General features: G+C 50.1%; 1 long non-coding RNA gene across 1 annotated transcript; it reads right to left on the minus strand.

The window, feature by feature from the left end:
• Positions 1-6,374: 6,374 nt before the first annotated feature.
• On the minus strand, positions 6,375-20,417 carry LOC127221650 (uncharacterized). Its single transcript, XR_007834461.1, has 3 exons — positions 19,421-20,417; positions 18,586-18,661; positions 6,375-6,537 (listed from the first exon to the last, which is right to left on the minus strand). It is a non-coding gene; the product is annotated as an uncharacterized LOC127221650 (long non-coding RNA).
• Between the last annotated feature and the right edge of the window lie 7,548 nt (positions 20,418-27,965).

Below are 27,965 nucleotides of genomic sequence, written 5' to 3' on the forward strand. Positions count from 1 at the left end.
TACTCCCAAATCAACCTACAGGCTTATTTCAGGCTCAGCATATTTCTTGTGGCAGAAACTGACACACTGATTCTAAAATGTGCAGGAAACAGAACCAGGAATAGCCTCGGCAATCTGAGAGAACAAAGTTGGAGGCCTATACTAAATATATATTGGGATTTATCATAAAGCTACCGTAATTAATGTGCTGTAGAAACAGCACAATTAATAGAGCAGCGGGACAGAAGCAAGAATCCAGAAATAGAGCCACTCACATGAGGTCACTTGATTTATGGCAAAGGTGACACTGCAGCATGGTGGGAATGGATGGTCTTTTCAATAAATATAGCCAAAGCAATTAAATATCTATGTGGGGGGAAAATGAACCTGAAGAAATGAGCTCATAGCAGACCCTTATGTCAATTAGACACAGATCATAACCTACATGAGGAAGGTAAAGTCATAATGCTGGTGGTAGGTTCAGGGGTGGAGGGTACAGTCTGGCTGTCCCCCTCTCCAGCCATGTGATGACTAGATTGGGCCACGTTGGATCGGTTATGGAACTGTTGACAGGCTAGGGCCCAAACCTGTCTGCATTCATGCATCCCAGAGGCATCCCATCAAGGTTTTCTTTGTTGAAACGGGAATAATAAGGGGGCCAACTTAAAATTTCACCTCTGCCACTGGTCAGTGTAGCAGGGGGAAAAATACACCAAAATAATTGCTGAGTTTAACTGGTGGGACTCTGGGAATTTCCTATGACACCTTTCCATTCTTCTAAGGAAAACAACCTACTTTTTAGACAAAGTTTTTTATGATATAGCCCAGGCTAGCCTCCAGTTGATCCTCCTGTTTCAGACTCCCAAGTGCTGAAATTATAGGGGGGAATCAAAATATTTTTACCTATTATATAATGGTTTATTTTATTTTTACATATGTGTATGTATATGTATCTGTGTATAGGTATGTGCATGTGCATGCAGGTACCCTCAGAGGCCAGAAGGAGTTAGACCTCCTGGAAGTGGAGTTATATATTCAACCTGGGTGCCAATACATGCTCTAACCCACTGAGCTGTTAATCCAGCTACCAAAATATTTTTAAATGTAAGAGTAGTCCATGATAGCCAGTGTTGCCCAGTCTCCATGAGTGAGACTTGGAACGTCAATGTCCTCTGCTAAGAATAGCTGTCAAGACTTGCCATTTCTAGGGCCTCCTTCCCACATATTTCCCAGAGCCATGGGGGAGTAGCATTTGACCACCAGGCTGTGGTGTTCAGTCAAATCAGGCTACCCCAGTCTTTAACTGTCACTCCACCTCTGCATCCACCTCTGCTCATCCAGAGAGGAGCTGGAGTCAAAGATGAGCAAGGCAGAAGGAGTTTCCTCACAGATGTAGCCTGATAAAGAGGCTGTGGCCTCAGACCTGATGTAGAAACAGGCAGACATGAGGTGGCCTCTCATCTTCTGCCAGACACTTAACCCAGGACAGGAAGGCTGGCTGAGGACCAGACCTCAGGCTTTAAGGAGTGCTTTCCATATTATCTTTGAGCTCTCTGACCCCATGACTGGATCAGAGCAGGGTGCCCAGTGCTGGGAGGGAGGACTCCAGCCAAAACCAGTTGGAGACGGAAGCTATACTGGCAGCAAGGCTGGCAGACAGGAGTGTGGCAGTCTCTGGAAGAGGCCTTATGGATGAAGCGCTGCCCTACACAATAAACTCAGGAGGAGAGTTGGTGTGACAGTTCAGAGAGCCACAGGCCTGGGATCACAGAAAGAGGGACACCAGTGTCCAAGGGGCTTAGAGACTCAGAATTGGAAAAGGCAGGATCTCCCTTCTGAGGGCTAGCAATTCTGCAAGGAAGGAATCTTCATTATTCACTAGCTAGATGAGGCTCAAGGTGGGCAGAGAGCCTGCCCCAGATCACAGAAACAGGAAATGACTATGTATGTGTGTGGGTTATAGGTGGGGACTGAACCCAGATCAGATTCCATGGGCCCTGCTCTATCTCTACGCCTGCCTGTGCACCGCGAGCAGTGTCCCTGTGCCCACCTATGCACCGTGAGCAGCGCTGTTAATGATCTCCTTCTTGGAGGCCTCCCCAGCAGGGATCAGGGCCCTGCCAATGGCCTAATGAAAACCACTAAAGTGACAGGGACAGGGCCTTTTCCCTCCACCTGACCTGGAACTTGCCTGAATCAGCCCAGGTAAACAGGGCTAACCTGACCTGTAGGCTGACCCTTACCTTATATGGAACCAGTATGTCTTCTACTCTGTAAGGGGTGGGCAAAATGTTTTAGAAAGGTTGCACTAGGGGCTTTGATGACCAGAGTCTGACATATATGAAAAACAAAGCCCCTGGGGAAGGAGGAAGGCAACGTAGATTTGGATCACAGGGCAGTGGACAGGGTTCCCTGTTTGATGCCACCATTACACAGGGACAAGGGAAAACAGGTCAAGTGTCCACTTGGAGGATGAGAAGGTAGTTCTCAGACTGCAGCTCCTCAGACCCGAGACGGAACTGTAGAGACCAAGGCTGACACAAAGCATATAGCAGAGCCCTTGCAGTGCCCATCTGCTCCCTGGGCTCTGCTATTTGAGAGTCACCTTTGAGTCCTTGAAGCAATGCCAATTGTTGTCCTAGCCTGTCAGTCTTTCTTTTTACCAGGAGCAAGTGTCCAGTGTGGTCACCCACCTTACCCTGCCAACCCAGCTTTGGGTGACTTGTGGTTTCCACACCTTGAATGCCTTCCAAGGAAAACATGCTTAGCTTGCCAAAGGGCTTCAGAGAATGGGCCACAGGCTGAGAAAAAGTAAATAGCGAGAGGTGTGCAGCTCTTGGGAAGGAGACTGGGTTCAGTTCTATTAGGTCACTTACACAAGTAAGTTCTGGGATACTGGAAGGAAGCTTCCTGGGAATCTGGTTTACAGAACTGTGACGGCCCCCCTGCTCAGGTGCCAGTGACATCGTAGAGAGTAAGGTCCCAGCTTTCTCACAAGAAGGCTCAGGGTGTGCTTCTCAACTCATGTCTAGGATGGCTCAGCAGGTGACCTTGGGGCCTGTGGCCTTGACCTAATATTTGGGTCTCAGCCTCTCTGTATCTTTTGCTGACAAGAGAAAGGAGTCATCCCCCTTGGCTAGCTTCTCCAGGCACAGCAAAGAGAGTAACCCTCTGTCCTCGGGGAGCTGTTAGGGGGATTTTAGTAAGACACCCTGAGGCAGAGTCATGAAGTACCAGGCTCTAAGCTGAGCTTGTCACATATATGATTCCTATCCACAGGTCTGGAAGGTCTTTATGGAAGTAAGGAATAATCCAGCCCCCAAAACCAAGTTCTTTAGCCTAAGTACAGCAGCAAGGAAAGAATCTGTTCTAGACCCTGAGGCGAACTTGGCTTCACTCTGTCATCAGGACCCCATCCCACCCAAGTGGTGGTTCCCAAGCTTTCTTGAGGAAGGGCCTACTTTACAAGACAGAGGCAACTTTCTGGATTCTATAGCGTTAGAAATGTACCTATTTTGGCTACTATTGGGCCTGATGTAGCCTGTAGAGGGCCCTTTCCCCCAGGTGGCCCCACACTGATATCTCCAGCAGGCCTGTGTGGCTTCCTTGTAGCTCATATTGGGCCCATCACCTCACTCCTCTAGGAAGAAGGGTGGGCCTCATCAGCCCCCTGGTTGGAAATTTCTGTGAACAGAAGATGGCCTTCACCAAATCATTGGCCAGGAAGACTTTTCTCAGCCTTTACTCTCTGGAATTTGCCTAAATATCAAACAATATCATTTATTATGCATCAGCCCCACTCCGGGCTCTGCACACCCTGTAGACAAGACTTCACTTTTGGCAAAGGTAAGCTCGCTCCTTCCAAGGAGACGCTGGTATGGATGGGTTAGCTGCCCTAGAGGGAAGAGATGTCCACTCCATGAACCTCTGCCTGGCTTCTATCCTCATGGTATTCCCAAGGAGAGTCTGGCTGCACTCTGCTCAAACATGGTCAGCCACAAAGAGCTAGCTCTGTTCCTTCCCAAGGTCTGTCAGATCCCCTCACTGTTGAGCCCCCACGAGGATCCAGGCCTGCCATTTGCTTCTCTTCTCTTTACATGCCCTGAAGGTCAAATGAGGTGGCACCCCAGCACCCTATTCTGACTTCCCAAACCACACCGGAGGAAGTTTCATGTTTTTTTTTTTTTTTTTTTCTCAGTTGCTACCCTCAGGGTTGAGACCTTAGACTCGAGCCTTTGCTCTGTGGCCTGCTGGCTTTGTGGAGCTGCCTAGGCCACAGTGCTGAGGTGTAGAAGACCCAAGAAAATTGAGCAGGACACAGAGGTTCTGCTACCTCATTTATGTGATCCAGGGAGATGAAGTGGGTCTAAACCCTTATACCATTCCCACACCACAGGCCCAGAGAACCCCAGGGGATACATAATGGGTTGTTGTTTAAAAGAATACCTCGATGAAGCTCATTCAGTAGCTTATGTCAACACTCCAGCTGAACGAGAGGCCGAAGAGCAGGCTAGCCAGCTGAGGATAGTCAATATTGACTTGGGCCTTGTCTGGGCTCAGTTCCAGCCCATTCTAACAGTACTGTGGTCCAGCAGCTGCTCACACCAGCCCAGCCCTCTGACCTCTGTGTGCTATACCTAGAATCCCAGTCCTTTCTCATCCTGCTTCTGGCACACAGCACTGTGCTGACCTGGGCACAAGGCTCTAAGAAGGCTGAAGAATGACATTCCTTAAGAGCGCTACAGGTCAGGGTCCTTGTTATTGTTAGATTTCAACTGACTTCCTTAGAAGTTCAGGTCCTCAGTACCTTTCCAGAAGAAACTCAGCAGTCCTCAACCACAAGATGGCTTTACTTTTTTTTTTTTTTTTTTAAAGACAGGTTTCTTTGTAGTTTTGGAGCCTATCCTGGCACTCACTCTGTAGGCCTCAAACTCAGAGATCTGCCTGCCTCTGCCTCCTGAGTGCTGGAATTAAAGTTGTGGGCCACCCCTGCCTGACATGGCTTTACATTTCTATAGCCCTCAACTTTCCAGATCTCTGTTTTGTTCACTTCCTTGCTTTTTTATGCTCGAAACCACCGTGAGATAGGCGGATCCTGCTTTGCTGGGCCTTTTTCCCCTTCTGTTCTGAAGCTCACTATGTAGACCAGACTGGCCTTGAACTCAACAGAGATCTTGCCTCTGCCTCCCAGTTGCTGGGATTAGTTATGTACCACCATGTCCCACTCCTGGGCCCATTTTAAAGATGGCAAGCATCAGGGAAGAGGAAGAAAGAGGTGACACATGTAAAATGTCTGCCGTGTCCTAGGTGCTTTTGATTCTTGCATATATAGAATGTTTGGTACAGTTATTCTGGGCCTCATTTTATAGGTGGAGAAACTGAGGTTTGAAGAAAATCTTCTCTCCTGGATTGAGAAATCATAAAGTCTCTCTGATTCTAAGCTCCTCCCCCCCTGAGGCATCCCCAGAGACAGCAAACAGCCTGTCCTATCATACAGCTAGCTTGATGGACTCAGAAGTCACAAGCCAAAGGTTCCTGGTGTCCCAGAAGCAGCCAAGGAAACAGTATCTCAGGTCAAGATGTGAACATGTGAGGATGCATGTCACATGTACAGATGCCCTTCCTGCTCCTGTCTGTGAAGCTGGGTCTGCTTCCAGAAACAGTCCCTCCACCCCATGCTAGGGATGGCCAGTTAGGGTCTCCTATTATCCTCCTTAGCCCCTCTGCCTTGGCTTCATGCCTATCACTTGGCTCTAATGCCCTCAAAAGATAATCTTGCCAAGTGGACCACTCTGTTCTCCAAAGCCCTTGGCTCAAGGTAGCTTGCTTAAACTTTCCTAGCAGGAGACTGGTGAGCTGGCCCCTGGCCTGTTGGACCAAAACCATTCCAGTTTCACATTTCAACTATCCTATGAGGGCAGCGTTATCTCCACCACTTCACACGGAGCCCCACTTACAGACATTAACATTTTTAGAGAGGAGGCACTAGAATATAGCAAAATGCAGAGGATACAGCTTGAATACCAGGAACTGTGTGTCTTAGTCCCTGGTGATCCCAGCAGGAGACCCCATTCTCTGAGTGGGAAGAGCTGTAGTGTATTATCAGGGCTTCCTGCACCGATCAGCACAAACTTGAGTTTGGTACCACCCTCCGTGTCTGGGGCCTCTCCCCTAAGCATGCATTCCGTGAACCTGGGCTGTGGGTTGCAGTTATCAAACCTAATGACATCAGAGGCTGGGCCAGAGGCTGGGCGGTCCATTTGAAGCCCTGCTGGCCTACCATGTGCTAGAAGAGGTTGCAAATGACTTTTATTGAGTAATAGCACCTCCACAGGCCACCGCCACAGTCTAACAGTACCTGGAGGATCCAGCGCCAGGAGGGCCCCTGCCCTTTCACTGTCCCTCCCAACCTACCTCCCAGGAAGGTCTGGAGCAGGTGTCCCCTCACTCACCTCCTGTGGCCTTCTCTCCTCTCCTTTCACTAGTCTTCAGTCAGCTCTGTAGAGCACCAAGGGAAGGGAAGATCCTAGGACCTTCCAGGGCCAGTCCTCTGCCGGCCTAGGGAGAAGCACACTGTGATCAATGTAATTAAGTGTCCCCGCGGATTCTGCGACTGGCTGGAGTCCAGGACGTTGGGAACCGCACCCCTCCCGCCTAGCGACAGAGCGAACTCGGGTGTCTGCTGAGCCGCGGACCGTGGGGCTGGAGAGGGTGGGGGAGGGGAGGCGCAGCGCCGCTCCCGAGGTCGCCAGTGTCCCCGCATGCTCGGTCCCACGCGGCGCTCACGCTGAGGTGGGTCGCGGAGCCCGCGTGCAAGCACCCAAGGGCCCCGAGGTCCCGCGGCCGGCCAGTCCCAAACTTCGGGGTCTGAGAACCGGGGACACGGGCACGGCCAGTCTCTCCCCTAGGGATCCCCGGCCGCCGCGGCGTCCGGGGCACCCACCTGCCAAGCGGGAAGCCGCAGAGAACCCCGAGAGGCCGCGGGAGCCGGGCCCGCCCTCCGCGGGAGGGACCTCGGCGCGGGCACGGCAAGGAGGGGCCGCGGCACGTCGGAGCAGCGCCCGCTTCACCTGGCGCGGAGTTGGACTGCAGGGTGTGGCTTCAGGTAGGACGCCGCGAGCGCGGGAGCTCCCGGGAGATCACTAAGGGCACAGGGGATCCGGGCTCCGCCTAAGGGGCGACTGCGTGCCCATGCTTTCCCTTCAGTAGCTGGGTCCCAGCCCCACCAGCCACTGCCTGCCTGCCTCGACCTCCCCGCGGCACCAAAGTCAGGACCTGGACTATCTACTAAGCCGCTGTTGTGCAATCAACTAGTTAATTTGCTCCAAGATGCCCCGGGCCCACAAGCACATCTCTCAGAGCCTGATCAGGAGTCCTGACACTGGGCACCTTGGTTTGTTTGCCAACTCTGGACAAGTTTCCCCACCCTGCGACTGTCCCGGGGTGGTCTCCTAGTTCAGGCAGGAGTACAAGATATGTAGGGATTCTGATTTCCCAGTCACCCCGGCCTAGTCCTGAGAACTTTCTGTGGCTTTACTTACAGGAAAGGGACTTTGGGGGCAGAGAACATTCCCAGCAACCATGGCACACAGAAACAGGACGATGACGTCCCATCAGGAACCCTCTACCTGGTTTTTTTGGGGGGAGGGGTAGTGGCCACATGTCTATCTCCTCCCCAAACAAGGAAAAGACCTTTTCTGTCCTCCACTTGGGCCTCGGACAGAACTTTACTCACTGAGTGCCGAGAGAATTCTAGCTTAGAAATACATGGCGTTTGGGACCCAAATGGCTGCTTCATATGGGGGTTAGGTGACTGCTGGTGTCACAGATAGGGGATGGATCAGTACAGGACTGTTTCTTTTGTCTCCATTACTGGGTGTCTCAAACTTTGGGTTTTAATTGACATTATGCTTCTTTAGCCGCCCGAATGTGTGCTGTTTCGGGATAAGTCATCTGCATTGTGGGCTCAGTTTGTCTCAGAGTTTACTCCAGGCCTCCCACCAACATGTGTAAGGGTGATCCATGTGTGCTCGCCAGCCCCACAAAGCTGTCAGCCTTGTGTGGTTGCACCTCAGACCTCCATGCCCCCATTGTCCCGGAGAAGGCATGGTGCCAGCCTTGTGTGCCATGGAAGGGTGAGATAGAAGCTTTGGCAGCTGATCACAGGCTCTCCAGGCCCTACACATATGGATATTCCATGTCTGGTGGCTGTTTACTCTGTCTCCTTTCTGTCTTCCTAAGAGGATTCTCTCTCCTCTGGACATTATAAGCAAAGCCCTGACCTCCTGTGGCTAGCCAGGAAGCTGACTGGGTCCCTTGAAGTGGCACCCATAGTTCAGTAACCCCTGGACCTAGGTACTTGCCTGATGTTGGCTATAAGAAGGAGCTTGTGTTGTGTGGAGGAAGGGAGGAGATTGGTTGCTGTGGATTTGAAATGAGCTGCAATCCAATGCTGGAATGAAATGTAGCATTGAATCTAGAATCAACACCCTAAATTACTTTTTACTGATCCATGTGTACATATGAATTATCATCTTCTAATAAGATACCTTTATATGTCAAAACCATGGCTCTCTAAGCATTAATTTGAATTGTTGAACTACAATAAAATAGGAATGTTAGAATAATATCAGAAATTAACTGGTACTACCTGATTTGGGTTGAACCAAGGTTGACACGTCCCAGAGTAACTAATAACCAAGTCTCATCCTTTCCTTACAGGGAATAAGTTTAGAAAACAGTAGGCCTCCTTGGGAGCTTCCTTGGGAGGTGCTGAGGCCTGGACCCTCAAGAAAGGCAGGAGCTTCCAAACAAGACCAACCAAGGAGGTCAAGACTCCTCTGTTGATGAACCTAACCAAACCCGGTATCAAAAGATTTGCTAGAGAAAAGTTCCCACCAGGGGCCTCTCAGGCCCACGATCCACACACATCAAGCTATGTTTCTTGTTTCCTGCTGCTTCTAGACAAGTTCGGCTCACTAGGTTGGGTGATGCCCTGTCAGTTGGGATGACTGGAATATACAGGGTAGATTGAGTGGTTGATTCCTGTTTGTGTCTCTCCCTCTTCTCTGTGTTCCTTTCATCCACGCCCAACTCTCTCAGAGGAGAGATCAAGGTAAGAGTGTGGGAAGCCCTAGCAACAGTCTGAAGGACACTGTCCCCTCCAATGTGCACACACCTCCCTCTAGGCCTGTTTCCCGCACTGTGGTGCCAAGGACACGGGACAGCAGGCATCTGCTCCCCTGAGGAGAGCTGCTCTTTGACATAGGTCTGTTGCTGAGGAGTTCATGTGCTGCCATCCATACATCAGGCAGGAGCCTTGGAGGAAGTGCAGATAGCACCTTGAGAAAAGGCTCCTGGAGTACTGGCCAGCCAGCCAGCCCAGTCTTCAAGGCTCTTTGCTGTGTGTGACACAGAGGGTGGGGTGAGCACTTCCCAATTCTCTCTCAGCCAGTGGCTGTCGGGCCTGTTGTAACATCTGACTAGCACTGCCAGGGCTGAGAGCCCAGGTTAGGGCCAAAGAGGAAAGATACAGATCAACTTGTGGTTTAGAAATACAAACACATTATCCTTCCCTGCACCTTTCTGCTCAGGACTTGAAAAGCTTCCTAGGAACCAGGAGCTTGCTAACAAGCTCCCTTGCTTGCTGTACGTTTGCTATCTCTGGATGCCTGTGCTCTTCTAACAACAGTAGTAATCACACCTGCCAATTATTGAATGCTTCTGTGGGTGGAGCCTGAGGTAAGCTCTTAGTTTACAGCCTCACTCTGTCTGCACAATAACCCTGGTGGAAGCATCGTGCTACTATTCTTTACAGGTGATGAAGCTGAGGTACAGAGTGGCTAAGAAAGGACTCATAATTCCTGCTATAAAGCAAATGTATGGGTCCTTCTGCCCACACACGCATAGCCATCCATATGTTGAGATCTAATCACCAATGTGAGCAGGTTATTAGGAGGCAAGGTCTTAGAGGTGATTAGCACCTGAAGGCCCTTTGGAACTACCCTGGTAGTTAACCCCAGCCAGCACTCAGGAGGCAGAGGCTGGTGGATCTCTGGGAGTTTGAGGCCAGCCTGGTCTGCATAGAAAGTTCCAGGACAGCCAGGGCTACACAGAGAAACCCTGTCTCCAAAAACAAACATCCACTACCATCAAAATAACTCTCTGGGTTAACAGAGAAGTATTCTAAAGAGAAACACTTGTGCCCCTCCCTTAGAGGTATCCAATCTATGAGATAGTGGACCACAAAGAATTCTGATTTTCTGCTTGAATTCCTTTCTAAGGGAAGGGATAAGCTGAAGCTCTGGTGCCAGCCAGAACCTGTCTCCCAGGAAGGGACTTCATCCGCTTCCGACAACCTATCCACCCACCTTGCAGGATGTTGCTGAGACAAAGATGATTGGCTAATGGCAGAAGCACACTTTGACTGGGACTATTAGTTATAATCCCCTCCCCCCGTCCTGTTTTCTATTTAAAATTAGCCCTTTAGTACTCCTGGAGATGGATTGGGGGGGGGGTATCACTGAATCCCTTCTTTTGTTCCTGTTCCCAATGTGGCCATAATGAATAAATATGTTTTGCCCCACTCCCAACCTCAATTCTTCTTTAATTGGCATAATCAGTGAGGTGACAGAGCCTAGCTTGTTGGGGCTGCCAGAGCACAGGTTTTTACTCTAAAAGCAAACAAAGAAAAACAAAACAACAACAACAACAAAAACCCCATAACACCTCATGAATGGGATTAGTGCCCTACACAAGTGGCCCCAGAGTAGGCCCCAGTCTCTAGTCACCTGATGTTATTATGAAAAGACAACCACTTAAAAACCAGAAAATGAGCCTTCACTGAACACCAGATTGCCCAGCATGCTAACCTTGGACTTCTGAGTTCCCAGAACTATGAGAAAGAGCACTGTATATAAGGGGTATGGTCAGTGGTACTCTGCACAGCAGCCAGTGACCTAAGCCAGTTACCGAGTGGAGAACTCACGTGCCTATGACTCCAAGTTTGCTCTCTTAACCTGATGTTCAGAAGACCCTGAAGCCAAGGACAGTCTGAACAGTTGGCAGTGGGAAGAAGTCAATCAGCTATGTAGAAAGGGTGAGTCCAGTGCATGGATATATCCACCCCATATCTGAGTAGGACATGAGAACCTCCCTCTGGATGTGCAAAGTAAAGATGGTCACCGAATCCCCTCTTAAGAACCAAGTACTGGGTTTCCTAGACATGAGTCAACACCCTGTCTGCACATCCTCCTCAAACTGTCCATCACAGACCAAAATGGGCTTGACAACCTGAATCCCACATTCAGAGACTACCGGAGAGGGAAACAGCTGCCATACCAGCACACTCCAGAGAGGAGTAGTCCTGTGGAGACTGGGGTCTAGGAGGGGCAGTGGGCTGCTCCCTAGAACTCCCACCCCAGAATCAGGCACTCTGGAGAATAGTGGTTTTTACCCTGTTCTTTCAGGATGTTCCATACCTGTTCATTTCTGCTCTGGGATTGGTCCTGCCTAGTGCCTTTCCATGGCAGCCCATCCACCCATTTGCTGGTGCGGCAAGAGCACAGTGCAGCATGAGCTGGGGGAGCTTACTTTGCAGATCCTCCCGTTCTCCTGCAAGAGGAGGTAGACAGGGTCTAGCTGTAGAAACAAGGATTCCTGCAGCACTGGAGCCTTGGCCTGTCTAGATGTTCATCATGACCCCAGCTTTGGCTTCTTGATGAGAATAATGGGGAATCTTTGCTCTCTTCCCTTGGGAAGGTGAAGTGATAAGGTCTAAGCATTAGGGTGCAAGGTCCTTAGGACCAGTATCTCCAAGCAGAGTGAACACAGCTAATAAAGGAGTAACGAGACTAAACACATACACCATCCATAAAGAGCAGTCTAGCCCATTGTGGTATGTTGCACAGCAGAATCCCAGGATTCTTCCAGAAGACAATGTTACTGCCTGATACTCAACTGATTCATCAGATCTATCTACTTCATAGCCCATAAAAAGAACTCCAGCCCTGCCTAGGGTGCAGTCGGTATTGGGAAAGTCCATGGGTGGCCACCTGATGGATGTGACCACCCATCCATCTGCTGGTGTGACAAGAGCTCAGGTGCATACTAGCCTCAGCAGGAGACAGCCTTATCCACGATAGTCTTTCTGGTTACTTCGTCTCAAATTCTGACCCTTTCTAGACTGAACCCGGGGTTCAACTAGACATTTCCAAGGGGGACTGAAAACCCGAAAACCTGAGAGGAGCTGTTCAGGAGCAAAAGCCTCTCTGCAGACCATGGCACCCTTCCCGGGAACATGGATGATGAGCTGAGCCAACCTAAGAAGGCTTGGGAGCAAAGCCATCTCTCCAGTAAGGACACTCATTTTTAGAGACATGATGGATTCATTTAATATCTTCCTGCTACAATTGCTTTGCAGGCTCTACTCTTAATGGCCCCCAAAGTTCCATCCAAATGCCTTTTCCTGTCACTTCCTTTGGCTCTCTGGCTGCCACTGCTACTGGCTGAACTAGCAGCTGGAAGCCCCCTTGAATAGAACCTCTTAATTATCCTTCTTTCTCTCTGCAGGACCCAGCTGCTGCCCCAGGTCTGAGGTTAGTGCAGAGCTATGACTGTGGAATCCTTGGATCTGACTTTCAGGGAGGGACAAATGGAGATGGTATGGGGGTGGGGGAGACCCATGCCTGGCCAGATGAGGACCAAGGCTTCTAAGGGAGTATGATGTTCCCCCCCCACCAAGAACCACCCCAACACTTTGAATATAAGACCATACTTAGATACAATTGCATGAAGGCCACAGGGTCTGGGCTATATGGCTTCAAGGGAGCTTTGTCCACTAGGTTGATATTTGAAGACATGGCTTGACTGGTCTGTGCTTAACTGTTCTCTGGGTATTTCCTCTTCCAACTCTCTGCCACATATTGGGCAAAGCTCCTGTTTGCTTACTGGAACATTCCTGTGAACACTGTCAGTGTGGGTCCCGGTCACACCATTGCCACACCTATAGCGGTGCCCCTGCTTAGCTGGTGGATGGTGGGATGATGTCCCCACTTTGCTCTTACATGCTCCCATGGAGTCCTGAGCATCTGCTCTCCTTCCCCACCAGCCTGGCTCTACCCCTCACATGGGCTAACATTGCTACCTCCCCTCTTCTTTCTGGACATTGGACACACCATCTTCCAACAAGTTCTACCCTGAAGTCTTCTTACCTGTCTCAGATCTGCTGATAGGGGACCACCCTCCTCCTCCTGGTGGCCTCTAATGGTGACAGCCACATATTTACATTCCTTCCTCCTGGTCTAAAAAGATGGCTCAGTGGGTAAAGAACTTGCTGTGCAAGCATGAGAACCTGAACTCATAACCTCTCCCCCACCAGAACCCAAGCACAGAGGGTATCCCCAGCTCTTCCAGTAAGCAGGAGACAGACCCCAGGGCTCACTGGCCAGCTGAAATAATGAGCTCCAGGTATAGTGAGATACCCTGTCTCAAAAAAATAGGGTGGGAGGGGCTGGAGAGATGACTCAGCAGGTAAGAGTCTTCTTGGCACTTCCAGAGGACTCAAGTTCAGTTCCCAGCACCCATCATGTGGCTCACAACTACCTGTAAGTCCAACTCCAGAGGATCCAACACCCTCTGGCCTCCGTGGACATGTACACACACACACACACACACACACACAGCACCCACACACTACATATGGAACTAAATCTCTAAAAAAAATAATAATGTAGAGAAGTAATTGAGGAAGACACTAATATAAACCTCTGGCTTCCTCATGGTCCATGCATTTGAGCGCACCAATATATCACACACACACACACACACACACACACACTCCTTGCTGGAGATACCCCTCCCTCTATGCTTTCTCTCCCCTTTGCCCATATTCCCTCACTTCCAGATACTCTGATCATTGCCCCCTTCTTGGTCCAAGGCATTCTCGGCCGTGATACTACCTGGGACACACGGAACTTGAGTCAATCCATTTACAAATTAATTAGATCTGTTTATTGACTAGTAGCCTAGTGCCAGGAATGATGCCTGCCCTTGGGGAAATACTTGGTTAATAAGCACAGACCAGACTGAGGCCCCATGTTGAGCAGAATGCAGGGTAAGTTGGCAGAGCACAAGCCCTGTGAGGACAGCATGCTGAGAGGATGCATAGGGACCTGTCCAGCCTCACACTGTCAGACCGGACCACCTCTCTCAATGGTTGAGCTATGAGCCATTCTTGACTGCTGCTGGTCAAGGGAGGCAGGACTTCTAGTTACCTGTGTGACCTCAGGGCCCACCTCCTCTCGGAGCCTGCTTTCCTCTATAAGTCAATGAGAGTTGGATTAAACATTGTCAGAGAACCACCTTTGTCTGGAAAGTGCTGCAGCCTCTAAGAGGGTCAGCTCATTTGGATAGTCCTTTCCTCCCCTGTGGCTTTCTTGTACAATTCCTTATGATGCCTCATTTGAAGTCAAAGGAAAGCAAATGGAGCCGGAGATGCTCCAGGCCAGGAAACCAAACTACAGGACCAGTCCTCCCGGTTTTAACTCTGCTGTTGCTTGGCTTTTGGGAGTCTTGGTGCCATGCAGGCAGCCTTCAGCAAGGTGACTGGTTTGTTGCTATTTGCCCTAGGGGAGAGGAGGCTGGGCCCCTGCTCTACCGAGATCAGAGGCTGGAACAGCAATGCATAGCTGACTTGAGGTTAAGGTTTCTGTGCTTCCTCTTCTAAGCACTCAGGGAAGCCTTTCCAAGCTCTGGGAAACCTGCACTGAGGAGGAAAAACCCAGCCATGATGCTTCTTCCTTAGCCAGAGGGGTGGGGGGGTGAGGGGGGAGTGGCTAGGATATAGACACAAATGGCCACACAAGCAGAGCATCCCAGGACAGCAATGTCTGATTTACTGATTAAACAGGACTTTAGCAGAATCCCCAGAGAAGTTCCAGTTGCCCAAAAATGGTCATCAGCGTCCCTCTGTAAATACTTGGGTCTCTGTATGGCAACAATGTCATAACGAGCTTTTGTAGACATTACTGACCAGTATGAGAGTTCCTTTGCTGGGGTTGAGGCCCTGTGGCCTCTTGTCCAGAGAGGAAACTTATATGATTTCTCCCAGCTTACAAAAGCCTGTCATATTCTGGGTCTGCCTTTGTTTCTAGGTCAAGTCAGAACAGGGGGTTTACAGTTCCTGAATTACTAGGCTGGACTACCATTTAGTAGGAAAAGTTTAAAAAGTCTTTGGGATTGAGCATCCCCAAGTCACTCGTCAGAGTGGTGCTGTCTGCATGCAGCCTTCCAAACGTTGTCCTTCAGGTGGGGACAGTTAGTAAACAGCTTTTCAAGAGCTGCAGCCACCACTGTGAGGAAAGATGTCAGGCCAGAGAGGAGTGGCACCAGGTCACTTTGCCTCTCCGTCCCTTCCACGAGTATAACCCACTCCAAATCCTCACGACCCTCGACTTTGGACCTTAGAAGGAACCGTTATCAATAGCCTGGAGACCTGTAAAGAGCATAAGCACACAATATGCTCTATGGGGCAAATGGATCTGGTATTGCTATTCTCTCTAGCTCTCTGGGGCCTGGATCCATCAGTATTGTGATAGCTTGGCTTCTCTGGGGGAGGGTCTTCCACAGTCACCCAGCAAGCCTCTCCTGGGTCCCCTAAATAAGGTGGGTCTCTTCCTGCCAGCACCTTGCCCCTCTGATGGTCTCAGCAGCTTCCAAAGCATCGTGGTTACCCGCTCAACAGCCCTAGCCCACGGAGTGCTAATTATCTTTGTGGGTTAGGAGAGGAAACTGAAATGGAGAGGCATGAAATAATTTATCCAAGTTACCAGAAGTGGCAATGAGGCCTGACACATGTTCCTGACTCTGCTCTGCACAGTGATACCACTGTCCCAGGTCCGGCTGACTTATCCCTGAACACTATTTGCCCAGACCTAGAGGTAAGAGTTGCTACCACCTGCAGTTTCCACTCATAACATAAGGCTTTTTTTTTTTTTCTTTTTTTGGTAGGGGGTACTTTATAAAGTTCTAGTTCAGTACTGGCTCAAATTCATAAAGTATTTCGAATGAATAAGTCATGGGTGACATCTTCAGGGATGAGAATGCGGGGCAGCAGAGGCATGGGCATAAGGGCAAAGCCATCAAGTTATAACCTGGCTCTGTGGCTCAGCTGTTTCTGGTAGCCTTGACCCCAAGCTCCCTTCTTCACCCCTCTACTGCATGCAAACTTCCCCAGGCTCAGAGCTCTGTCCCATTTATCTTCCCCACTCCCTCTTCCAGCCAAATGGATTTGGTACTTAGTAGCCACACAATCACTAGATGCAAGTCAGTGAGCAAGGGCAAGCACTGTCCGGACCTTGCAGCCTGCCAGGTGCCACAGTCTACTGGCAACCTCCAAAGCAACAGGGTTGACAAGTATTTGGGTCACCAGGGTCCCACCCTCATGAGTGGATTAATATCGAACAAAGGCTTTTGCCAAATGTGGGCCCTTTGACCATGGACTTCCCAGACCCTAGAACTGTGGTACCAATAAAACACATTGTGTACGAATTACTTATGCTATGCTGTAGGAGCACACAATAGATGAGATACCGGAAAAGACAAGCGTGGCTGCCATTGCCCTTGCACAAAAGGAATCTCCCTGACTGTCCTCAAGACCCTCCGGTATATTACTGCTCATCTCGGGTACTCATGTCCCGCTGATCTTTGTTCTTTGCCTGTGCTGGGTGCTATCCTGGCTCCTGCCTGATCACCACAGCCTCATCTCCTTCATCTCACTGGTCCCAATTCTCTGCTTATCATTTCCTGGACCCAGAGTCCAAGCTATAATGGAGGTGGAGTGTGTGTGGGAGGGGTCCATGCACATAGCACAGAAAGGCCAACCTTGGTTAAGGAATTTCCATTTCCTATGTTCTTCTCCAAGCTGCTAGCTAGCCCATTTATACCCGAAGACTCACAGAAATGAGCTCTTTTCTCAAGGCTGACTACAAATGACTGATAATAAGGTTTGTAGGGCCCCAGTACTGCCCAGGTCTGACCATTTGCTCTACTGCTGGGTCTTTCCACTTTGAGTCTGGATGCAGCCACTAGGAAGAGCTCTCTGCTTCCAGCCACAGGTCTCTCAGGAGTCCTGTCTGCCTCTTCAAGGGAGACACAGGTCACTGGAGGAACTGGCCTAGGAGGGTCCAGAATGCCACCTTCTAGGATCTTGGCTCATCTCTCGGGTGTCTCTGCCAGTCCTCTGTGCAGAGAATCTCCCCTAGAGATAGGTACGGTCAGAAGCCAGCTCAGAGTCTTTACTGAACCCCACCCCCAAGCCCCAGCAGTCTCTCTATCTGCCGATAGCCTGGCTTCTACCTGAGGCTTCTTTCTGGCCAAGCCAGCTGCCTCCCCGAGGGTCCACCATTTGCTTGGGTACTTGATAGCATCTGCCACTCTGTCCCCAGCTGGGCACTGGCATCTGCTCAGCTCTGCAGACCCGAAGGCTCCCAAGGTTAAGCATCACCTTCTGGGAGGAAGCAAGAAGCACTTCCAGAGCCAGGTAATTTCCCTCATCCTGGAACCAGGTGTAGAACATCCTATAGTCTCCTCCTAACTGAGGTCCTATGGCCTGTGCCTTCCCTGTGCTTGGAAAATCCCAAATGCTCTCAGTGTATATGTGGAGGGGGCGGGGTCACCAGAAAGGTAATGCAGTTCCTATATACCCTGCAGGGGCTCAGAGTTTCCACCCAAATCAAATAAATACTCCTGGAAGGGTTTGCTCTTGGTGCCAGCTCCCCTCTGTGGTGCCCTCATCATTAGAGTTCCCCCAAATTACCACCCGAAAAAAAAATGTGGGTTAACCTGCCCACAGAGTCCAAAAGCCAGTCCTCAATCTTAACTAGGTGAGCGCCTAAGCCCATCCTGGGAACTACTCAGTTTCCATCAGAACCCACTTGGGAAAAGACCCCACTCCCTAACCCCCAGCAGAAATGCAGAATTCTCTGACCTTGGCATTCCACATCAGAAGCTACACTGCATTAGCCTCGCTGTCTCTAGCTTTGTGCCTTATGAACCTGAGTTCCTGGGGCCTGAGGGAACCCACCAGCCAAGAACCCAGAGCAGAGGCTAGGAGCCCAAACAAGACTATGGGTTGCACTAGCATGCCCCCAGGTATGCCTCTGGCCCTGGCCTCATGCTGACCTTCAGAGTCAGAGTCAGTCAGCTAAGTTCAGGGAAAGGGCGCCAATCGGGAACAGGAACCCGGTAGGCAGAGGACGCGTGCCATAAATATTTGTGGAATGACTACATGAGGGGCAGGTGAGAAGGGCTTCTTGTAAGGCGTCCTGGTGGCCCTGGCTTGGTCCAGCATGACCAGGAAGCAAATTCAGGGACTGCAGAGACAAGCTCAGAGGCTGAAGCCAGTTTCCACAGAGCTGTTTCAAAATCTACCTGAAGAGGGGTGGCAAGCAGGCAAGCGGCCTTGGGAATCTTTAGCCCAGGACTTCACAGTTTCTTTGTGAACATGGAGCTAGCTTTTTTGGTCCTAGGTAAGGAGTAGCCTCAATGTATGGACACCCTATCCCCAGCTCAAACGTCTAGAACCTGATGCCACAGTGGAGACCTTACCTTGGCACTCCTGGGCAGCTGAGCCTTACCCTCTCCCACTGCAGGCTGGTGCTTGTCTAGAGCCCAGAAAGCTGCTCTACCTTTAGGCAAAAAAGAAAAGAGAAAGAAAAAGAGAAACCTCAGTGATTTTCTCTGTCAGCCTCTTTTCTCCTGAAGGTTCCTGGTTGGTGTCATCTTGTCCCTGTGGGCACAACCTCACTCCCCGCTGCAGCTTACTCACCAGTGTGCCTGAAAGCCTGCCAGTTGTGTGGGGGAGGCAGGGGGCCCACACCCCTCTGCCTGACACACACTGGGGCATGCCTGGAAAAGGACCCCGGGGGCTTCAGGGTGGTCCCAGCTGATAGCAGCCTGTTCATTGAAGGCATCTACGAGCTCAGCAAGGGAAACACATAGGTGCTGACCAGCTCTGCATGGGAGAGTGGCAAGATCTTTGTAGGAAGGTGTTCCCTGAGTGCCCAGGGCTGCCAAGAAGATGGAGCAAAGGACCTGCAGGCCCAAGCCTTCTGAGTTTAGTTCTTACACTTGGCCAGGCCTCAGGACCACTTCCTACCTTGGCATCCGGTCATGTCTCTGCCCTGTGGACCCAGCAAGGGTTTGGGCCTGCCTGAGCAGGCAGGTGTTCTTCAGTCTGCTCAGGCCATGTGTTTGGTGTCCCTTTTCCCCAGCATGCATTCAAGACTAGACCCGCCCAGCATTGGTCAGGATCAACCGCGGTCAAGTCCCCATCCCCAGCTCTCTGCTAACCAGCCACTGTCCTTAGATCTGGCTGGGCGCACACACTGTGACACACCCTCACCCTCTCACACACGTGGGTCCACACCCAGTACAGAGCCACCTACCTGCACAGGCCTGCCTATGCCAATCCAGCCTTGCTCTCCAAATACCAACGGCTCTGGAAGCCACACGTTTACAGAAAGATCCCCTTGAGAGGTGAGCTCAAAGCAAACACAAGAGGTCTCCAGTCGGTGTGGACCAGACTCCCCTTTTCTTCCAGCACCTTCAGAGGACACATGGGCAGCCTGATCACCATGTCTGCTATTGTACTCTGCCAGCTGCGGTCTCTCCCTGGGCACCTCTGGCTCCCTCCGTGCCTTCCATGTCCTTAGGGGGTAGTGGCAGCTTCCCAGCGAGTTCCATCTTCCTCCCAGCCGAGGTAGGGAGGGGAGAGTTAGAAGGGGCGGGCCTCAGGTACACCTCCAAGTTTTCAGATGCCCAAATAATCAGATGCAAATGGGGAAGGAAGAAAAGCCAAGGCGGGCGTGTGACTCAGTGGCAGTGGGCAGGCTTAGTCACCTGGATGGCTGCTTGCTGCTCCCGGTACGTCAGGAACCGAGCTGTGCCCTCCCCCCACCTGCTGTGATCCGCTGATGCTGTCAGGAGGAGCTGGCGTGGAGCCCCGGGCTGGTCCAGGCTGCGGAGCAAGCAGCAGCCACTCCCGCCTTCCTCTGGCCGATCGATCAGGGCCCGGCAGCCCCGGCCGCGGCGAGCCCCTCCTCCACCGTGCACCCTAGCTCACTTTGGGATTTCTCCATTAGATCCTCAGGCAGCGACCTGCTCCTTTAGGGCGCGAGCAGCTCCAACGTTGCCTGGCAATTTTGATATCGTCGGGGGTTGCCATGGGGAGGAGGGTGATGTCATTGACACAAAAAAACCCACTGAATTTACAAATCAGCTGGGGCTGGAGCTATTTATAAAAACACGTTTTTCACTGCTTTCCTTTGCTGAGGGGGAGGGCGAGGAAGGACTGAGGGGTGGGGCTCATGGGAGCCTACTGTAGTCACCGTTGCTCCCCAGAAGCCAAACCTTCTTGGCTCACTGCCAAGCCTCACGCCTCTCCCGCCCCTACCCCTGGTTTGCAGCTGTGGGTCTCAGCCCTAGCAGGCGTGGCCACTGCTGGGATGCACACCCCTTACTAGCTCTCATCTGGTTTTGTCCTAGAGGGCAAAAAGGATGATGGAGGGTGGGGTACTCAGCTCTGTGGGTACCAACCTCCCGCTCTCTCCCCTGCCTCTGCATGCCCCTCCCACGACTAGAAACAATTGCACTGGCTGGAAAGGAGATGAGCTTTAAGGATGCCCACCTGCTGGTACCCTGGATAGCATTTCGTGAGCCTGGCCACCCCTCTATCCCATTGAGTTTCCTGCCTCATTTTTCTAGTGTCCATCTGTGAAGTGCCCAAGTTCCAGTCTTGACCAGTTCTTTTTCTTTTCCCATCCATCACGCCATTGAAACACCTCTGCTCTGTGGCTTCCACTAAAATCTGCTGAAGGCTGGTCTCAAACCTATGTAGCAGCTGCCCCATTGTGGGCAACCCACCCCACACTGGCCAACACCTGTTCACAGGAGGAAGCTGGGAGTTGTTGATTCTAAAAAGTCACCTGCTGTCCAAGATGGCACTAAGATGTACATATTATTTTTGAATATTCATTCTTAAAATTTTTCTAAAATTTGGCTAACACCCTAAGCTCTGAATTTTTAGTCTTGAGGTCACATCTCAGCTCCACAGTTCATTAGCTGAGTGGCTTTGGCATGCTGTTTAACTAACTGAACCTCAATGTTATCATCTATAAAATGGAGACATTTTCACCTTCCTCTGAGGACTGTGGGAATTCGATGAACAAAGCTCTTGGCACAGGGACTATTCATCTGAGAGCTTAGTGAAATCTGCTTTCCTCTTGGTTGGTCTATGTTATTTATTGATCCTTCTTATTTACCCAGTCACCAAGTTAATCTTCTAAAACAGTCACTGCCTGTGCAAAGGTCTCAAGCTGCACACGTGTCCCACGTCATAGAATCAAAACACAAACGTCATACAGGAGTCAACAGGAAATATTTTCCCTTTAACTGGGTAGGCAGTTCCTTTTGGAGAGCTCTGTGTTTCCTTTTTGTCCTTCAACATAACATTGTGAGGAAACAGTTATAAATGATCTACACAGAATCTAAAACCCAGGCAGACGCAAATTTAGTCAGGAGCAAATCTATGATGGTTCATACTTGCAATTCCAGCACTCAGAAGACTAAGGCAGGAGGATTACTGTTTGTCTGAGGCTAGCCTAGGCTACATAAAGAGTTCTAGGCCTGCCAGAATCAGATGTCTCTCTCTTGCCACCTCCCACATATATTAGTATTGTTTGTGATCAGAAAAAAATGGAAGCTATAATAAGTTCACAAGTAGAGGGTTGACTTATATAAGACGGTAGGTACTTCCTGATGCAAGCAAGTACCTGGATACTTAAGAAGGATGGACTTGGCCAGCAAGATGGCTCAGTGAGTTTGTGTGCTAGCCACACAAACCTGACAAGCCTCCTTGGAGCATCAGATCCCATGGTGGGAGGAGAGAGATTACCCTCTGACCTCCATATGTGTGCCCTGACATTTATGCTCCTGCATGTGTGTGACAAAATAAAAATAATAAAATACATTTTAAAAATTATATCTGTAAAAACTGTATCTGCAACTCAAGAGAAAAGACACCAACTTGCTGCAAGATAATGAGAAAGCAGTTTGTTGAAAAGTAAAAGATATTTTTACATCTGTGTTTAGCAACAAACTCTGATGCTGTTACCCCTGAGAATGGACTTAAAAAATAATTTTTTCATTATTTGAAAATTTCACTGATCATATTTTTCTAGTTTTAAAATTATAAAGTTAAAAATGAGCAAGAAGGACTGGAGAAATATCTCAGTGGTTTTGAGCACTGGCTGTTTTTCCAGAGGATCCAGCTTTGTTTGCCAGCACCACATGGCAGCTGGACACCTGATCCTGGGGGACCCGATGCCCTCTTCTGGTCTTTGTGGGCACCAGACACACACATGGTGTACAGACAAACATGCAGGCAAACACCTATATACATAAAATAAAAACTCTAAATAAATAATCAAGAGTTTAAATTTTCAAATACTGAATACAGAGCTAACATGGAAACCCACAAGTTATGAAGAATAATTAAAATACATATAATCCAACATCCCCCAATTCCATTTTAAGGCAATGTGGGCATACAAAAAAAAATCATTTTTTTCTTTTTTCAAATTTCCAGGAATGGTCTGTTTTAGAAGAAGGACAACACAAAGATTGAAGGAGTTAAGAGGTGGGTTGGTTATTATACTAAGTTTGAAAGAATAATTGATTGAGATAACAATTACAGTCACTCTCTTTAGGAAACGTAATATTTCTAGGTTCCTGCCCATTTATAAGAAGTAGCAGAAACCCTGAAGAAACTGTCAGCATCCCCAATGCAGACACATCTCCCTTCTGCTACAGCAGTCACAGATAACTGTGAGTACACCAAGAGAACAAAACAAGCCCCCCCCTCACCCCACCCCACCCCTGCTCCGGATCAGCCACGTTCTCCAAATACCAGCCCGGAGAATGAGAACAGAATAGAGAAATCAGGGCAGCCTCAGGACCTCTAAGCATCAGTGTGGATCCCAGTTTACACAGATGCTCACACCTGGACAAAAGGTGCTTCGAAGCACCTACTGCAACCCTGCACTGGGACCAAGGGGATTCTGATTGGCTGGCTCAGGTCATGTGCCCACCTCTCCCGCTGACAAAGGGGAGGGAGATTCTGGAGCCAGCGCTTCTGTTGTCACACATATGAGCTGAAGGAAAGGGAACTGGGTGCCAGGCTACCAAGAATTACCCTCAACAACAACAAATACATCAGTGGTGTGTGTGTGTGTGTGTGATCTCTACCACTTTTTCTAACTAATGTCACTTCCTGAGAGTCAGCAGTTGCTGTCTCTTAGATTCCTCATATCTTTAGGGACTTCTGAAAGCTGATGGCCTACACAGACTCAGTACTCTGTTATGATGCATGGCTGGGGTGAGATGTCTGTAAACTTGGGTCTGTACATACACACACACACACACACACACACACACACACACACACACACACACAAAGATCTGCCAGCCATAAGAATTCCTGCAAAGGCTTGGCTGCCTGTTGCAAGTGAGAGGTCTTAGCCATCCCAAGTCCTGGCCAGTGGTTTGCCCGTACCCTCCTTATCTTCCTGGGGTCGGTCACCTCTCTCACTCCAGTAGCCTCTGAGCTCTCGGGATGGGGTATAGCGGCTGCTAGTGTCATCTATTGAATGAATGAGTGAGCATCTGAAGAGGCTCCTTGCTCTAGCCACCCTTACTTAGAACACATGATTCAGGGCTCAAATGGATTGGAGGAAGCCCCACCCCTCCTTCTAAAGACACCAGCTGCCAACTGCTGCCCTGGGAGAGGAGGCGACTCAGCAAAAACCCAGGGGCATCAGAGGCAGCCAGGACCAGAAGTTAACTTTCCCCACTTGCAGGACTAGGTGTTCCCCTTACTGCTGACACAGGCCCACCGTAGCAGTAGCCCTGAGTGTGCTATCTCAGAAACTGGCAAGGCAGCAGCGATGCTGCCCCTGTGGACGGTTTGGCCTTTAAATTTTAGCTCCCAGGGATCTGCTGTAGTGTGAGTCAGCCAAGCCAGTGTCCTTACAACTTCAAAACGAAAGTCTTTCCCTTTGCTGGCTTCTGTTTTTGTGAATGAACATATGCTTAGGGACTCGGTAGTAGCCTCCCTTACTTCACAGAGTTGGCTCGGCAGGAACAACCCCTTGTACTTGCGTTGTCCCAGTTCATGGTTTTAAACTGTCATTTGGGGGTGTGTGTGGGAAAGCCATGTCAATGACATCTAAAGTTGTCGTCATAAACCGATAATTCCAAAGTTTTTCACTAAGTGACAAAATGTTAGACACAGTCCTGGGGGTTCCAGTGCGTCCTCTTCACCACCCCAAATGTCTAGGTCTTGTGGTGCTTTCCTCACTCTTCCTACCCACCTTTTACACAGACCTTGTTGCTGACTGAGCTGGGCTTGTCTCTACCTGCCTACACTGTCAGTGCCTGGAAGAGAGTTAAGGACTCTGCCACACCCGCCCAGCGAGCCCAGCCCAGGCCAGGGCAAGCCTGAGAGGAACAGCTTGGACACGAGAGCAGGTGTTGCCATTGGAGGCCCATGCACCGCAGAGCTGACCTACCCCTGGCCTTCAAGGCTAGACCAGAGGCAAAGGCCATCAGGCCCTATAGAGGGTTGGCGCAAAGGGATGCTCACTAGGTCCATTCAAGGTGTTCCTAGAGGGAAGGGGACTCCTCTAGTGTCCTATCGTTGGGGATGCTATAGGTTGCCTGTGTGCCCTTGTCTAGCTCTGCTCCCCGTTTCCTGTGGTCTTCTGGCAGGCCTGCCTCTGTTCTCTACTCTAGAAGTGGGTGCCAGGTCGGCTGCTGAGGAAATGTAGGCGGGAACTCCTCCTCTTCTGGCAAAGGCAATTGCTCCACCCTCTCCCCGCCCCAGCCTTGACCTGGGATGAGGTTGCTTCTCTTCTTGGAAGTAGAGGAAGAGGAAGCTTCCCATATCGGGGGTCGGTTGTAATCCTGGCTGCCAATGGGCAGGAACAGGGCGGGAAGAACTGTGAGGGACCACGGCCTATTCCCCAAGAAGCCTCCACACCCTCAACACCCAGTTTCAGGGAGCTTGGGAGTGAAAGAACACGGTGATAAGCTGATAAGCACGGACCCAGGGCTCGGACAGCAGGAGCGCACTGCCCGTGTTTTATCTTCCCTCGGTGCCCACTTTTCAGTCACCATGCTATGGGGGAGATGAGTGAATGATCCTGAGTCGGACTGTCACAGGGTCAGGAGTGACCCTGGTAAGGAACTCTCCTCCAGAGGAGCTTTCGACTGGAACAGGAATTTCCAAGTAGGTAAATAGGGGATGGAATTCTTTGGAACAGCTTCAAGTGCTGGAGGCTGCACAGACAAAATCTCCCAATGGGGGGCATCTAACAGGCGGTAAAGCGAGGCTCTTTCTACCTATTTTCTGTGCTGACTCCTCAGAGCACCCCAAGGAGAGTGCAATTACAGCAGACAGTAGAGAGGAGCCTGCAGCTCAGAGTTTGAAGAACCGGTCCCAAGTCCGAGAGGGACTGGCAAGCTCCGGATCTGGGGTCTGAAGCCGGCTTTTACAGGGGCAATTCAGGACAGAAGCAAGTCTTCTGAGGAGGTTTGCATTTTTTAGTTGATGCGGCGCAGGGGTGGGTCACTTGTAAGGAACTGCCTGCCTCTGTGACTGGAGGGTTCACCGCTGTGGGACAGGAAAACCACCACCTCAGGTGGGAGCGGCTTTCAGGCCTCAGTTGTTCTGCAGCTGGCAGAGGGCCCAGCAATGGCTTAGCTTATTGATCGCTAAGTGTTTTATCCCCACAGAGGAACCTAGACAGAGAGCAGTGTCTCCAGGAGGGGTTACCCACTGCTGTCAGGGCAGGGAGGAAGAAAAGAAAAACTGGCTGGCATTTCAGTACGAAAAGGATGAAATAGAAAAGCCTTTTGTCATGATGGGCACCCATCCAGATCCTGACCAGGTGGCCTTGGAAGTGAGTGAGGCTGGTCCAGGGAGAGGTGGGGTGAACTCTGAGGAAGCCAGTCAGAGGACAGTTATAAACTGAAGTGCCAAGTAGGGATTGGCTGGAAGCCAGGGAGCCACAGAAGCTGATGTGCAGGGCCCTCCTATCAGCATAGGAAGCGGCAAGCCTTGGTGCCCTGCACCACCCTCAACCCAGAACCTTTAGAAAACTCCCAGCTTAGCTAAAGGGGATTTTCTCCCCACACTGGGAATAGTTTACTCACGTGGTTAAACACCGACTCTCCTAAACTTCACAACACCTCAGTGAATCAATCCACCCATCCAACAAACACCTACCGAGTGCCTGGAACTGCTGGAGATAACTCAGCCCACAAGTGCCCATCTGCATGAAATTTGCAATCTGCACAAAAACGATGATCCCAGTTTAGAGAGGGGAAACTAAGGCTTCCCAAGGCTAACTCACTCACTCAGGTAGTGACAGATCATATCTGAGAAACAATCCTTTCTTCTCCCTGCCCTTTTCTACTTCCTTAGCAGACACTGCTGGTTGCCCTTTTAAGCCAGTTCCGCCTCCTTCTTTGCAGATGAAGCCCGGTTATCTGAACATGTACTTTCCACTCATGCCCAGGGAAGAGTCCCTTCCCAGCCCTGGGGATGACTGTCAATTAGACCAAAACAGTCTGAGGAAAACTTCTTTTTCTTCCCTTAGGCAGGTATTGGCTTAGGCCCCAAATATGTGACACTCTGGCCAAGAGATACATGGGGATATTCACTGGCTGGGAGGGTTTCTGCAAGTTTTTTGTTTGTTTGTTTGTTTTGTTTTTGTCTTTTATCTTTTTCCAGCTTCAAGTTTCCCAAACTGTGGTAGCCAACTGTTCTCATAAGGGAACCAGTCTGAGGCAAAAGCCAGCATTTGATGACCAGACAGGAGGGTGACAAAAAGACATTTACTACCATTTGCCGGCTAAGCTCCAGGCTTTGTTATGTCAGTCATGTCTTTCTGGTTTTTGCTTTTTCCAGTTCCAGATTACTTAATTCAAGGCAGCTCCAACTGCTGCCCAGTTGTAGTGGCTCCTGGATGCCCTCTCCACTGGTTTTCTCTTTGAGGGTCCGAACATAGACGATGGGTTTCACATCTCTCTGGCTCTTGCATTCCTCGAAATGTCTCTCTAAAACGCCTCCCCACTCCCACCTCCAGCTGGAGAGATGGCTCAACCAGCAGTCAACAGCTTTGCTGCTCTTTCAGGAGACTTGAGTTCGGTTCCCAGCACCCACATGGAGACTCACAATCACCCATGACTCTAATGCCAGGGGATCCAAGACCCTCCTTTGACCTCTGCTGGCTCCTGCATGCCCGTGATGAACATACATATACTGTGGCAATATATATACACACAAAAATAGCCTTTACATTTCCTCTCTATTATTATTGTGTGTGCATGATGTGGGGGATGAGGAGCACCTATGTTATGGCTATCTGGAGCTATCTGGAGGTCTGAGGACAACTTTGTGGGTCAGTTCTCTCCTACCACACAAGTTTTAGGGACTGAACTAGATTGCCAGGCTTGTGTGGAAAGCACCTTTACCCATGAGGCATCTGGGTGCGTATGCTGGCTCTTTATGACTGCTATCTCTTGTGTACTTCCTTAGATATTCTGTTGTTGTACCCTGCTAACTCAGAATTATAAACTCCTTCTAGGGAATAAGCAGGGCTTCCATTTCTTTAAATCCCATCATAGGCCATGGTGGAGCTTAATAAATATTTATTGGCCAATTTTTTTAACCACATTCCAAGACATCATTTGCTGCCCTGGAGGAGGTTCGCGAACTAGTTTCAACAAGCAGCAAAACAGGAGGCAATGACTGCAGCTGGAGGCCTGAGTGAGTAGCATGTGAGGCATCTCTCGCTCATGGCTTGGAGTCAATGATGGGGCAGCTTCAGCCATGCTCTCTCAGTGCTGGCTGCTGGGCAAGCAGA

This window comes from Phodopus roborovskii, unplaced genomic scaffold (assembly GCF_943737965.1).
Source record: "Phodopus roborovskii unplaced genomic scaffold, PHOROB, whole genome shotgun sequence".
Classification (NCBI taxonomy): Eukaryota; Metazoa; Chordata; class Mammalia; order Rodentia; family Cricetidae; genus Phodopus; species Phodopus roborovskii.